We start from the raw sequence: 15158 nt of genomic DNA, 5'->3' as shown, positions 1-15158 counted from the left end.
TTGTGTAATCGGTCTCACCGAGATTACGTTATGCCCAAACCCTAACCGAATCGGTCCTACTGAGTTGCATGTCAGTCCCACCGAAATTCCTAACGGTCACTAGGTTTACCATTTTGGTCCGACCGAGTTTTCTGATTCGGTCCCACCGAGATTGGTAAATTGTGTGTAACGGTTGGATTTTGTGTGGAGGCTATATATACCCCTCCACCTCCTTCTCATTCGATGAGAGAGCCACCAGAACATACACACCATTCCTACTCATATGTTCTAAGAGAGAACCACCTACTCATGTGTTGAGATCAAGACATTCCATTCCTACCATATGAATCTTGATCTCTAGCCTTCCGAAGTTGCTTTCCACTCAAATCTTCTTTCCACCAAATCCAAATCCTATGAGAGAGAGTTGAGTGTTGGGGAGACTATCATTTGAAGCACAAGAGCAAGGAGTTCATTACCTACACACTATTTGTTACTTCTTGGAGAGTGGTGTCTCCTAGATTGGCTAGGTGTCACTTGGGAGCCTCCGACAAGATTGTGGAGTAGAACCAAGGAGTTTGTAAGGGAAAGGAGATCGCCTACTTCGTGAAGATCTACCGCTAGTGAGGCAAGTCCTTCGTGGGTGATGGCCATGGTGGGATAGACAAGGTTGCTTCTTCATGGACCCTTTGTGGGTGGTTGCTTCTTCGTGGACCCTTCGTGGGTGGAGCCCTTCGTGGACTCGCGCAACCATTGCCCTTGGGTGGAGCCCTGTGTGGACTCGCGCAACCGTTACCCTTCGTGGGTTGAAGTCTCCATCAACGTGGATGTAGGATAGCACCACCTATCCGAACCACGGGAAAAACATCTGTGTCTCCAATAGCGTTTGAATTCTCCAAACCCTTCCCTTTGTATTCTTGCAAGTTGCATGCTTTACATTCCGCTGCTCATATACTCTTTGCTTGCTTGATATGTATTGTGTGTGCTGAAATTGTGCCTAAACTCCACTTAAACCAAAAAGGCTTAAAAATTGCAACTTTAGCACGAAGTGTCTAATCACCCCCCTCTAGACACATCTACTTCTAGATCCCACAAGTGGTATCAGAGCTTTGGTCTCCATTGCCTTGGTTTAATCACCATTGGAGGAAAATGGATGTGTCTACTCTAGGGAGTCTTAGACATAGAGTGCCTATTCTTGATGGAAAGTATTTTCATGAGTGGAAAAATGAGATGCTTGTAATCTTCAATCAATATCATTTGAACAAGTATATTGCTAGCCCTTGTGCACCCCATATTGATCCCTTGCATCCTACCCTAGATGAAGATATTGACATTATTCACAACCTTAGAACTATTGAGCTCATCATTAGAGGATTGCCCAAAAATCTGATTGCTAGTTTGCCTACTCAAGATTGTGCCTATACTATATGGAAATTTCTTGAGGAACGATTTCCCAATCATTCCTTGAAAACTTTGGATGAAATTCTCCATAAATCCACTGCCTTGAGTAAGATGAACTCTAGTGATCCTAGTTTTGGTAAATGTCTTCTTGAACTTGCCAATCTTAAGCATGCTAAAGGGGATGTTGGAATCATTAATGATATCATACTCAAAGCCATAAGAATCCATAAAAGTGACCACTTTGATGATCATTTGTCTGATAAATTACCCTCTCTAGGAAATGATGAATCACAAGATCATGATGAACAGGAATATTATGATGATGATGATGATAGTGACTTCGATCTCGACGATGCAATGAGACATTTTGGTCTTATGGCAAATCTTTGGGGATATGAATCAGGAGGAAAGGAATGGGTTCTTGATAGTGGATGTACTGATCATATGACCGGAGATGAAGAGATGTTTCGTGAGCTTGCTGAAAACAACGGCCCTCGAAAATATGTCACCTTTGGTGATAACTCAAAGGGTAAAGTGGTTGGCCTTGGTAAGGTGGCCATCTCACATGATAGTTCCATTCAAAATGTCATGCTCGTTGAATCTCTTGGCTACAACTTACTTTCAGTATCTAGACTTGCTGATTTCGGTTTGAATGTCCTATTTACTGAGGTAGATTGCCAAGTATTTCGTCGGGACAATCATAAAATGGTCTTTACTGGTATGCGTAGAGGTGATCTTTACATTGTCGATTTCTCTAAAAAGGCACAACCTAAAACTTGCTTTGTTGCTAAATCCTCAAAATGTTGGTTGTGGCATAGACGACTAGGTCATGTTGGCATGAGAAATCTTGACAAACTTATTAAAGGAAATCATGTCCTTGGAATTAATGATGTCATATTTGATAAGGATAGACTTTGCAGTGCTTGTCAAGCAGGTAAACAGGTTGGAGGAAGACATCCCGTGAAGAACATCATGACCACAAGAAGGCCACTCGAGCTACTTCACATGGATCTTTTTGGTCCCAACGCCTACAAGAGTCTCGGTGGAAATTCTTTTGGTCTAGTTATAGTTGATGATTTTTCAAGATTTACATGGGTGTTCTTTATTAATGACAAGTCGCAGGTCCAGAAGATCTTCAGAAACTTCGCTAGGAAAGCCCAAAATCAGTTCGATGTGAAGATCAAGAAGGTTCGGAGTGACAACAGAACGGAGTTCAAAAACGCAAATGTGGACACCTTTCTTGACGAAGAAGGGATTTCACACGAGTTCTCGGCTACATACACACCTCAACAAAATGGAGTTGTTGAAAGGAAGAACCGGACACTCATCGAAATGGCAAGAACAATGCTTGATGAATACAAGACGCCAAAGCACTTTTGGGCAGAAGCGGTTGAGACAGCTTGTCACGCAACAAATCGCTTATATCTTCACAAGCTACTCGGCAAGACGGCATACGAGCTTCTCACCGGTAACAAACCCCAAGTTGGATACTTTCGAGTATTCAGCTCAAAATGCTACATTCTTGATAAGCATCGTCGTTCAAAGTTTGCTCCTAAATCTCATGAAGGTTTTCTACTTGGTTATGGATCAAACTCTCACACTTACCGTGTCTACAACAATTTCACTCGAAAGGTTGAAGAGACGGTAGATGTGAAGTTTGATGAATCTAATGGCTCGCAAGTAGAGCAATTGCCAATTGATGTAGGAGACAAAGACCCCTCAGAAGCAATTCAAGACTTGTCTATTGGCAAAATTCGTCCAACAGAGGTGAAGGAGAGTACTTCGTCCGTCCAAGTGGAAGCTTCTACTTCACGACAAGGTGAACCAAGATTCGACACGGAAGCATCCACAAGTGGGCCACACCAAGATGAAGAAAACGAGGAAGTACGTCAAGATGAACATCAACAATCTCCTTCTCCACCACGACAAGAGAACGACGACGTCAACAATGAAGAAGGCCAAGAAGAAGAACAAGATGAAGAAGATGCTCAACAAAGACCCAAGCAAAAGCTCTCACGAGTTCGAGCAAGAATTGCCAAAGATCATCCCGTCGAGCAAATCCTCAATGATATACAAACCGGGAGAATCACTCGCTCAAAAACTCGTTTAGCTAACTTTTGTGAAAACTATTCATTCATCTCGAGCATTGAACCAATGAAGGTTGAAGAAGCATTGGAAGATCCAGATTGGATAAACGCTATGCATGAAGAGCTACATAATTTTGAGAGAAACCAAGTTTGACATTGGTTGAGAAGCCCGACAACAACCACAACATCATTGGTACCAAATGGGTGTTTCGCAACAAGCAAGATGAAGATGGACAAGTGGTCCGCAACAAAGCACGTCTCGTCGCCCAAGGATACACACAAGTCGAAGGTATGGACTATGGTGAGACGTATGCTCCCGTTGCTAGACTTGAGTCCATTCGCATCTTACTTGCCTATGCTAATCACCATAATATCACCTTATACCAAATGGACATTAAAAGTGCTTTTCTAAATGGAGAAATAGAGGAGGAGGTTTATGTCAAACAACCTCCCGGCTTTGTCAATCCTAAGAAACCAAATCATGTTTACAAACTTCACAAAGCTCTTTATGGTCTTAAACAAGCTCCTAGAGCATGGTATAAATGCTTGACAAAGTTCCTTACTACAAGTGGTTTTGAAATTGGTAAAATTGACTCTACTCTTTTCACTAAAAAGGTTAATGGAGAACTTTTTGTATGCCAAATTTATGTTGATGACATCATATTTGGTTCAACTAACCCTCTCTTTAGTGAAAAGTTTGGAAAGCTAATGTCAGAGAAGTTTGAGATGTCTATGATGAGTGAACTCAAATTCTTTCTCGGGTTGCAAATCAAGCAAACTAAGGAAGGTACATTTGTCTCTCAAACAAAGTACACCAAGGACTTATTCAAGAAGTTCAACATGCAAGAATGCAAAGGTATGTCTACACCCATGCCTACTAGTGGACATAATGATTTAACCAAAGATGGTGAACCAGTTGATCAAAAGGTTTATCGCTCTATGATTGGTTCATTGTTATACCTATGTGCTTCACGTCCCGATATTATGCTAAGTGTGTGCATGTGTGCACGATATCAAGCTGCTCCTAAAGATTGTCATCTTAAGGCTGTGAAAAGGATAGTGAGATATTTAATCCATACACCAAATTTTGGCATTTGGTATCCTAAGAGGTCTTCTTTTGATCTTGTTGGCTATTCCGACTCAGATTATGCCGGAGACAAGGTTGATAGAAAGTCCACTTCGGGTACTTATCAATTTCTTGGTAGATCTCTTGTGTCTTGGTCTTCCAAGAAACAAAACTCGGTATCCTTATCCACCGCCGAAGCGGAATACATTGCCGCTGGTTCATGTTGTGCTCAATTACTTTGGATGACCCAAACTCTTAAAGATTATGGGATTTATGTGAAACATGTTCCACTGCTTTGTGACAATGAAAGTGCTATCAAAATTGGTCATAATCCTGTACAACATTCTCGAACTAAGCATATTGAAGTTCATCATCATTTCATTCGAGATCGTGTTGCTAAGGGTGACATTAATCTTAAGCATGTTCGCACCGATAAACAATTAGCGGATATATTCACTAAACCGCTTGATGAGAAAGTGTTTTGCAGGTTGAGAGGAGAATTGAACATCATTGATGCTTCGAATTTGGAGTAGAAACTCCATTGGATACATGCAAGACATGAGCTTATGACTAATCCATGATATATCTCCTATGATAACTATCGTATGTGTTGGATATATTTGTATCTTGCATGTTGTCTAACCCATGTAGGTGCTTGGTTGAATCTAATTCCATGAGATTGCGACTCACTCACATCTTGAGCAATCTCTACATCACCAAGACTCTACACAATGGTGGTTGAAGACAAGGAAGCACAAAACCATTCAAACATATCCTTTGACAAATTCTATGTTGAGCTTCATGATTGTCATTTTTGGATACACAAGTGCTCTTCCTTGCAAGAACTAACCCATGTAGGTAGATGAACTCAAACTCCAAGTGGTGCTCCCAACTCTTGATGAGCTACATCAACCTTGAGCACCCACACAAGTTCAACTACATGAGCAAGAACCACACCACCACCCAAGGTATGTTGTTCCATCTTAGAGAAGCTTCACTCCAAGACATGAGTCAAAGCAACTCAACAAGATGTGAATACATCAAGATGCTTAAACGAAAAATGGTAACCCCATTTTGAGCTTAAACGATGAGTATGACCTATGATCAAGTGTCCTCACTTGACTCCTAAGTCAATATACTCTAACATAGGTGACTAAGTCACCGCCCAATTCTAGATGAAGTTCTCTTGTGTTCTTTTCTGAGTTATTGCATTTGTTCCTTGCATATTTGTTTCCTTCTCTCTCAAACAAAAAAAAACTTCATCTAGAAACTTTCACTCTTTTCCTTTTGCTTTTGTTCTGCATATTTCTGCATCAAATTCCTTGCAAATCCTTCAGCTAATTCATTGCAAATCTTTGTGAGATCCTACAAGTGAGCTGAGGTGACTAGTGAGCTGAGGTGACAAATGTTTTTCTCTGTGTAAACTCGGTTTCACCGACTTGCAAATCTCGGTCCAACCGAATTTTTTCGGTACCACCGTAATATGCCACTCGGTGCCACCGACTTTACAATCAGAAAAACAGTTTGCCACTTGTTCTACATTTCTTCGGATCCAGCTCCACTCAATGAATCTTGTCCTCTACAAGCATCACAATTTTATCCTCTGCTTTGCGCTGAATCTCAAGGACCAAACCTATTCGACGGATTCCAGGAAAAACCTTCTTGGAAATTGATGTCAAAGGGGGAGAGAGAGATCACATCAAAGCCTGTAGGAAAGAGAGATCACACCAAGAGAGAAAAAGTATTAAGGGGGAGAGAAAGTCTCAAGGATCCCAGATGTTGTTAAGGGGGAGAGAAAAATACTCAAGGATCCCAGATGCTAGATGTTCAAGAGGAGAGATGCCACATGTCTTTTTGGGGGAAAGACATGTTCATATGAACTCATTTGAATTTAGTTCTATTCAGCTCTGATTTTTTGTCTCCTATCTTCTCCCAATATCCCATGTAAGATTCAGGGGGAGCAAGACACCTAAAGGAGAAGAAATCAGTCAAATTCATTGCATATCTTTATTCTTGGGGACATGTTGAATTCAATGTGGTACCTTGTACTCACTCTCTACATGTCATCCCAGTCTTGGTATTCTTGTGGTTTCTTTTGTTTGCTCTGGCTAGTGGACGTACCTGTGTTATCTAACCTTGTTTGTGCAGGTTCATTCCATCCTAAGCCAACTCGAGACCACAAGGTAAGTATATGCATCAAAATCATGAGTATGAGGAGTTCTTGCTTATGTACATACTATTTGCAAGAAGGACTCATAAGCATGAAGGTATTTTTCTTGATAATCTTTCGCTCTGATGCATATGGCCAAGATACATGTAACACATTGCCTACTCTGTCATGTTTATGCTCTCACATGCCTCTATATTTCATATTTACATGAGTGCATACATGTAGGGGGAGCCTATGCTTGCTACATGTTCTTCCAAAGCTTTACTTGCTGTTCTTTATATCTTTATCGAAAAGCTTTGATGTATGTTGCCATCAATTACCAAAAAGGGGGAGATTGAAAGCACAAGTGCTCCCTAGGTGGTTTTGATAATTGATGACAACATATCTCTTGTTGGACTAACACTTCTATCTAGCATGTTTCAGATAAGTTCAACAATGGCATGGCATGGATGTGAAAGTGGAACCCTCAAAATGCTAAGGACAAAGGATTGGCTAAAGCTTCAAGCTCAAGACTCTTCATTTTATATTTTAGTGATCCAAGATCACATTGAGTCCATAGGAAAAGCCAATACTATCAAGGAGGGATGAGGTGTTGCTTAATGAGCCTCTTGCTTCATGTGCTTAATGATATGCTCCAAAACCCTCAACTACTTTCCCATATCCACATATGACCTAAACTCTAAGCCAAACTCGGTCCTACCGATTCTTCCTATCCGGCGCCACCGAGTTTCAATTGTCATTAGCCACTGCCAAACCCTAGCAATTCGGTCCTACCGATAAGGATCTCGGTCCCACCGAGATGGGGTTGCAAACTCTCTGTTTCCCTTTCGTAACTTTTCGGTCCCACCAAAAGAGCGAATCGGTCCCACCGAGATTGCAATGTAAACTCAGTGTTTCCCCTTTGTAACTTTTCAGTCTCACCGAGTTCCACTCGGTCTCACCGAAAGAGCAAATCGGTCCCACCGAGTTTGCTTGACCAACTCTCTGGTTAGCTAATTACCAAACTCGGTCTCACCGAGTTTGTGTAATCGGTCTCACCGAGATTACGTTATGCCCAAACCCTAACCGAATCGGTCCTACCGAGTTGCATGTCAGTCCCACCGAAATTCCTAACGGTCATTAGGTTTACCATTTCGGTCCGACCGAGTTTTCTGATTCGGTCCCACCGAGATTGGTAAATTGTGTGTAACGGTTGGATTTTGTGTGGAGGCTATATATACCCCTCCACCTCCTTCTCATTCGATGAGAGAGCCACCAGAACACACACACCATTCCTACTCATATGTTCTGAGAGAGAACCACCTACTCATGTGTTGAGATCAAGACATTCCATTCCTACCATATGAATCTTGATCTCTGGCCTTCCCAAGTTGCTTTCCACTCAAATCTTCTTTCCACCAAATCCAAATCCTATGAGAGAGAGTTGAGTGTTGGGGAGACTATCATTTGAAGCACAAGAGCAAGGAGTTCATTACCTACACACCATTTGTTACTTCTTGGAGAGTGGTGTCTCCTAGATTGGCTAGGTGTCACTTGGGAGCCTCCAACAAGATTGTGGAGTAGAACCAAGGAGTTTGTAAGGGCAAGGAGATCGCCTACTTCGTGAAGATCTACCGCTAGTGAGGCAAGTCCTTCGTGGGTGATGGCCATGGTGGGATAGACAAGGTTGCTTCTTCGTGGACCCTTTGTGGGTGGTTGCTTCTTCGTGGACCCTTCGTGGGTGGAGCCCTTCGTGGACTCGCGCAACCATTGCCCTTGGGTGGAGCCCTGTGTGGACTCGCGCAACCGTTACCCTTCGTGGGTTGAAGTCTCCATCAACGTGGATGTAGAATAGCACCACCTATCCGAACCACGGGAAAAACATCCGTGTCTCCAATAGCATTTGAATTCTCCAAACCCTTCCCTTTGTATTCTTGCAAGTTGCATGCTTTACATTCCGCTGCTCATATACTCTTTGCTTGCTTGATATGTATTGTGTGTGCTGAAATTGTGCCTAAACTCCACTTAAACCAAAAAGGCTTAAAAATTGCAACTTTAGCACGAAGTGTCTAATCACCCCCCTCTAGACACATCTACTTCTAGATCCCACACCAAGTCAGCCGGAGCATCCTCACCGGCCAACCCAATCACGCTGAGATCGACATGGCTTCGCCAAAGAGGTTCTACACTTGTTGCATCTCTTTTTTACTCTACATGTTATATATATTGTCCACTAAGCACACGGATTTGTTCCTTTAGTGTCTCCTTGAAAGAAAAAACGTAGGAATTTTAATTTTCACTTGTCCTCCTTTTCAAATTCCTATTCATGAAGCACAAGACTAAGAGATAGTAGCATAATAGCATTATAACCGTACATTTTCTTGTGGTTTGACTTAATGTCACCATGCTTCTTTGCATCCTGTGATCTTCCAATTGTTGTGAATCAAACACCCAGATTGGCAAAAATCCTGTGTTTTTAAATTCTCTGTTTTGCACGTGCATTCCTATCCTATTCCTGTCTATTTCCTATCCCTGCTTTGTTGGAATCCTCCAATTCAAACGAGCCCTTACAGAATTACTTCTCTTATAGATAGTTGTCAAAGAAAACCTTGCGTGGTTTGTCCCGCTCCTGCTGCGCCGTCGTCCACCCCAGCTCAGCTGCTCCAACGACAGAAGGGTCCAGCACAGCAGGGATCCGGCCTCCAGACTGTCTTTCGCCGCCTCAGATCTTCTTCCCCGCCGCTGGCAGCCATGAAAACTACACTACCATCATCAACCGAGCAGATGACCTCGAGGACTACACGGGTCCACAAGAGAGGTCTCACTCTTTCGTGTCTTCTTACGTTATGCATCGCTTAATATTACATGCTACTTTATCGTCCTGTTCACCGATTAGACTCTGAGTCAGCTCCAAACTAATGGTCAAACTTGAGTTTTTAAATGGTTGTGGGGTACATATCAGGGCCGCTATCAATAGTATCTATCTACTATCAGGTTAATCTCCGGTGTCTACTATGAGTTTCATGTTGGGTGGGAAACAAACAGTAAAGAAGCCATTATCTATATTTTTTAACTGAAGCCATTATCTGCCTGCTATTATTGGTTTTGGGTCTATCCACAGGTTGCTACCATCACTCTGGATTTCTGCATGCACTCCTTACATAATCTCACTATGTTTTATTCCTATGCATGACAGTTATTGTAAACAATGGAACTGAACATGTAGAGCAAAAGAGACGAGCCTTGCGTGGCAATAAAATTTCATGCAGACATCGCTCCATGGTAGGCGCAAAGGCAGCCCCCCTCCACGCATTTCGTATTGTAATCGAGAGGAAGATATCTGTTCTGAGGGGGATTCAGAAGGAGAAGACAACTCCTATTTACCCCCTGAGGTCTTCTCTCTAACTTGGCATGCTGATGTTGGTTATATCATGCATATGGTGTCTTGCATTGCTTACTTTATACATCAAATATGTCATCTGCTTAGTTTAGACATCCTTTGTGCGAATGCCATCTATTTAGTTTATTCATCGTTTATGTGAATTATGCAACGCCATCTTGTTTAGCCAGGCATCATATATGTGAATTTTGCAATGCCATCCTGCTTAGCCAGTCATCTTATATGTAAATTATATCAGGCAATCCTTTTTTTGGTTACATATTACATTTGTCAAAAATGTTATTACATTCAACTGCTCTTCATGTGCATCAGCCATTTGATACGGTGATGGCAAATTCTGGAGTGAAAACAAGGTCTTCAGAGCAGACTATGCTATCTGACGAAGCGCATATCTCGCTGGTTACGGATAGCTCCTCAGAGGAGGATTCAAAGACAGATGACCAGTCCTATTCCCCCCCGAGGTGTATGCTCTAACTTGGCAGGGTTACATTGCTCATATCGTGCGTATGGTGTCTCGCATTGCTATGTCATTTGATTAGTTTAGACATGCTTTGTGTGAATGCCACCTATTCAGTGTCTAATTACCATATATGTGAATTATGCATTGCCATCTTGTTGCAAGACATTATATATGTGAATTATACAATGCTATCTTGTTGCAAAGGCATTATATATGTGAATTATGCAATGCCATGCTATTTAGCCAATCATCATGTATGTGAATTATATCATGCTATCATTTTTTTGTATTAGATGTTCCATTTGTCGACCACGTTTGTATATTCAACTACTCTTCCTATGCATCAGCCATTTGAAGCGGTGATGGAAGTATCTGGAGTGAAAACAAGGTATTCAGAGCAGACAATGCTACCTGCTGAAGCAGACATCTTGCTGGTTACAGAGAGCTCCTCGGAGGAGGATTCAGAGACTGATGACCAGTCCTATTTTCTCCCTGAGGTCTATGCTCAAACTTGGCAGGGTTATATTACCCATGTCATGCATGTTGTCTTGCATTGCTTAGTTTTTACATCATATATGGATTGCCATCTGCTTACTTGCTTACTATATAAATCATATATTTGAATTATATCATGCCATCATGTTTACATAGTACATACACATCATCTATCTGAATTATGGCATGGCAACCCATTTAATAAAGACATCATATAGTTATATCATCTCATCCCGTTTAGTGTTTACAGTCATCATATTTTGAATTATGGCATTCTATCCGTGAATGTATGTGAATTATGGCATGCCAACCTATTTAATAAACACATTATATAGTTATGTCATGTCATCCTGTTTACATAGTCTCATATTTTGAACTATGTCTTTCCATCTTTTTTAGTTAGCCATCATAATGTGAAATTGTGTCATGCTATCCTGTTTAGTTAGCCATCATATATGTAAAATTGTGTCATGCTATCCTGTTTGATTAGAAAACATAAATATGAATTATTTCATGCCCTTTTTTATTCCCCACTATCCATTGCACCTGTCTATCATACAATGTCTATACTTTCAGTTACTTTTCTTGTTTATCAGCCATTTGAATTGGAGAGCGTGATGGTAGTATCTAAGGGAGTAACAACACGGTCTTCAGAAAAGATAGTGCTACCAATTGATGCAGATAGAACCACGGTTGTACTTGCCCAAAGACCAGATCCACCGCACATAACCCAGACTCTCGCAGATTGTACCCCTACCCAGTTGGACAGAGAACCAGCTACACCCCTTCTAACCCCAACCCCGGCAGATAGTAACCCAGTTCCAGTTGACACAGCACCATCTCCACCATAGAGCACCCAAACACGAGCAGTTAGTAAGGGAACTGCAGTGCCCAAAGCACGAGGACCACCACTCTGAATCCCAACTCAATGCTTAAAGGAGAAGAAGATTTGTTCTCAGGTCAGGTTCTGTAGCTATGGTTCATACTCCTTTGCTCTTGCATGACTATATTTACTCATACCAACTATTTTCAAATTTGAAGGATGGAATTGAAACTCCAATGGTGCAACAGGTATGTTTTAAACTTGTTTCTTTAACTGGTTTGCTGTTGTAACCTGCTCTATGTTGATTTCAGTTTCAATTGAATAAACAGTTATGTTCTCATGTCATGCACATTACAAGTGTTGTTATTGCTCTATAGTTACCCACACTTATATTCTGTCTATTCTGCTTTGTCTTGAACAAATATTATTTGAACTGTGTCTCTATCTTGATTTGGCAACAAAAACTAGAATGATATAGACCATAAAGTGACCATGGTACATAGATATATGTTTGTTTCATGTTGTTATCATGTCCACTTTACTACTGAACTCATTTACCAAAATGAGTTTCATATACAACATGGTAAACATGTGATGTATCTGCTTGTTTCTCTTTTAGAATGCGGACAAAATATTGGAGAACAGTACCGTGTTATCCAATGGTAAAGGAAGTAATGCAGATAAGGTTCAAGATAGTGAGACATCCCTGTTGATCTCCAAGAAAGCTGATAAAAACTATCTTGACGACAGTGAGGGAACCCAAAAGTCCTGTCTTGATGTAGTGTTCGAGTTACTGGCCACTACTGCTGGCTCAAGCTCTTCGAACTCGCTGCCTGAATTAGTTCGTCTTCTTGAGTCTCAACTTCAAGTTGAAAGACATCGATCAGATGTGCTACGACAGGAAGTTGAAGGACTGAGGAAGTCCCTGCAGAATTCAGATGCATATTTTCTGGTGCAACAGCAAGCGCTGGAGGATTTAAGCGCCAAACAAGAGAAAGTTAATAAGCTTGCTAAGCATCTTGCCAGCATTATGGGTACCCAGTATATTGTTTCTTGAGATCTTCTGAAGTGGTTTTAGTTCTGGATTTGTTTTGCTGCGGCGTTTATTTACGCTGGTCGCCAACTTTGACAACCAGTGTATATGATATGCAGCTTTGTTCCCTATATTTGCACTGGTGGCGAACTTTGATGCCCAGTGGATGTAATATGTGTAATAGCCGTGATAGCCTAGCGTTAGCTGCTTGCGTATTTATTTCCTTATTGTCTTGTTTATTTGTTTGCTTGTAGTCATTGCAGTTCTTTTTCCGCGGTTAGCTAGTGGCTGCAATAACCTATTTTTTAAAACTAGGCCACAATAACCATGGGCTAATATTTACTGTAGTGACACTGGGCCTCCTACTGGCCGTAGAAACAGTGGGCCTTCTACGGGCCATAGAAACAATGGGCCTTCTACGGGCCGTAGAAACAATGGGCCTTCTGCGGGCCATATTATCAATGTGCCTTATACGGGCCGTATAATCGATTGGCCAAACATGGGCCAAACAGACCGCATTATGGCCGTAAACGGGCTAGAGTTGGAATCGTTCGTTCATGGGCCGACCATAACGGGCCATCATTAATAGGCCGTATTTGATGACGCTATGAAATCGACCCAACGTATTAACGAACCACAAACGGGCCGACTGTAACCACGGGCTGAATTTGGCCCACAAGCAAAAAATGACAGTAACGGGCCGTAAGTAAACGAATGCTGGAAATGAGCCCAAGAATAAATGGGCTCTGAGAAGGCCGAAAGATAACATGGGCTGGAAACGGCCCAACGGAATAACGGGCCGTTAATGGGTATAAAGTGATACACTATTCATTACGGGCCAGTTTCACCACGGGCCGTTAATGGGTGTAAAGTGATACACTGTTCATTACGGGCCAGTTTCACCACAGGCCGTTAGTAGGCCAAGAGTTACATAGGGCCTCATATGGGCCGAAAGACGTCATGGGCCATACATGGGCCAGAAGTGAAAACGGGCTGGAATCATATTGGATGGCCCAGATGACGCTACTGGGCCTAATTCAGATAGGGCGTAACGGGCCTTGGGTTAGCGGGCTGTAAATGGGCTATATTCGAACAGGCCGTTAACAGGCTTTCCATGGGCCGGCCCGCCAGCTTTTGACCAAGTCAAACGGGCCGGCCTTTTCACAGGAATGGGCCTCTGTTGGGCCGTGCCATGTGTTGACGTATCGTAGGCGCCTATCTGACCCACTGACGAGCTGACACGTGTTTCGTCCGGCCAATAAGAATTTTACACGTGGAAATTTCCCATTGGTCGGGGCTGTTAACGGGTTATCGGATCCAAAACCCGACCCGATAGCTTAACGGCGTTCCGTTATGGTGGATGCCACGTGTCGGTCACCCTTGACGAAAGCACTTCTGTGACGCGCGATTTATCATCATGGAAGTGGACACTTCCGTGATGATAATTTTGGTAATGTCATGGAACACTTCTACGACAGCACAGGTATGACTATCTTGATTCTGTCATAAATTTGTCATGGATGTACATGCATGACAAAAAAAATGACCTACTGTGACAAACACGTATCATCACGGAAGTGTATTTTTTTGTAGTGTCCCCCCCAAGGGAGGAGTCTGAGTTGGACAAGGGGAGGGGGCGGCGCCCCCCTTTCCTTCTCCTCCTCTCTCTCCTTCCCCCTTTCCCCCTCAAACAGAAGGAAGGGGGGGCGAATCCTACTAGGAGCCCAAGTGGGACTCCTCCCACTTGGGGCGCGCCTAGGGCCGGCCTCCTCCCCTCTCCCTGCTTTATATACGGGGGTGGGGGTGCCTCTAACACACATCAATTGTCCCAAGCCATGTGTGGCGCCCCCTCCACAGTTTACTCCTCCGGTCATAATGTTGTAGTGCTTAGGCGAAGCCATGCGCGGATCACTTCACCATCACCATCACCACGCCGTCGTGCTGACGAAACTCTACCTCGACACTTTGCTGGATCAAGAGTTCGAGGGACATCATCGAGCTGAACATGTGCAGAACTCAGAGGTGTCGTACGTTCGGTGCTTGATTGGTTGAATCGAGAAGACATTCGACTACATCAACCGCGTTAAGCTAACGCTTCCGCTTTCGGTCTACGAGGGTATGTGGACACACTCTCCCCCTCTCATTGCTATGCCTCTCCTAGATAGATCTTGCACGAGTGTAGGAATTTTTTTAAAATTGCATGCTACGTTCCCCATCAGTGGCATCCGAGCCAGGTCTATGCTTAGATGATATGCACGAGTAGAACAC

Source organism: Triticum urartu, chromosome 5A, assembly GCF_056163025.1.
Source record: "Triticum urartu cultivar PI428250 chromosome 5A, HENAU_Tu73, whole genome shotgun sequence".
Classification (NCBI taxonomy): Eukaryota; Viridiplantae; Streptophyta; class Magnoliopsida; order Poales; family Poaceae; genus Triticum; species Triticum urartu.
Note: the sequence above shows the minus strand (reverse complement) of the source record.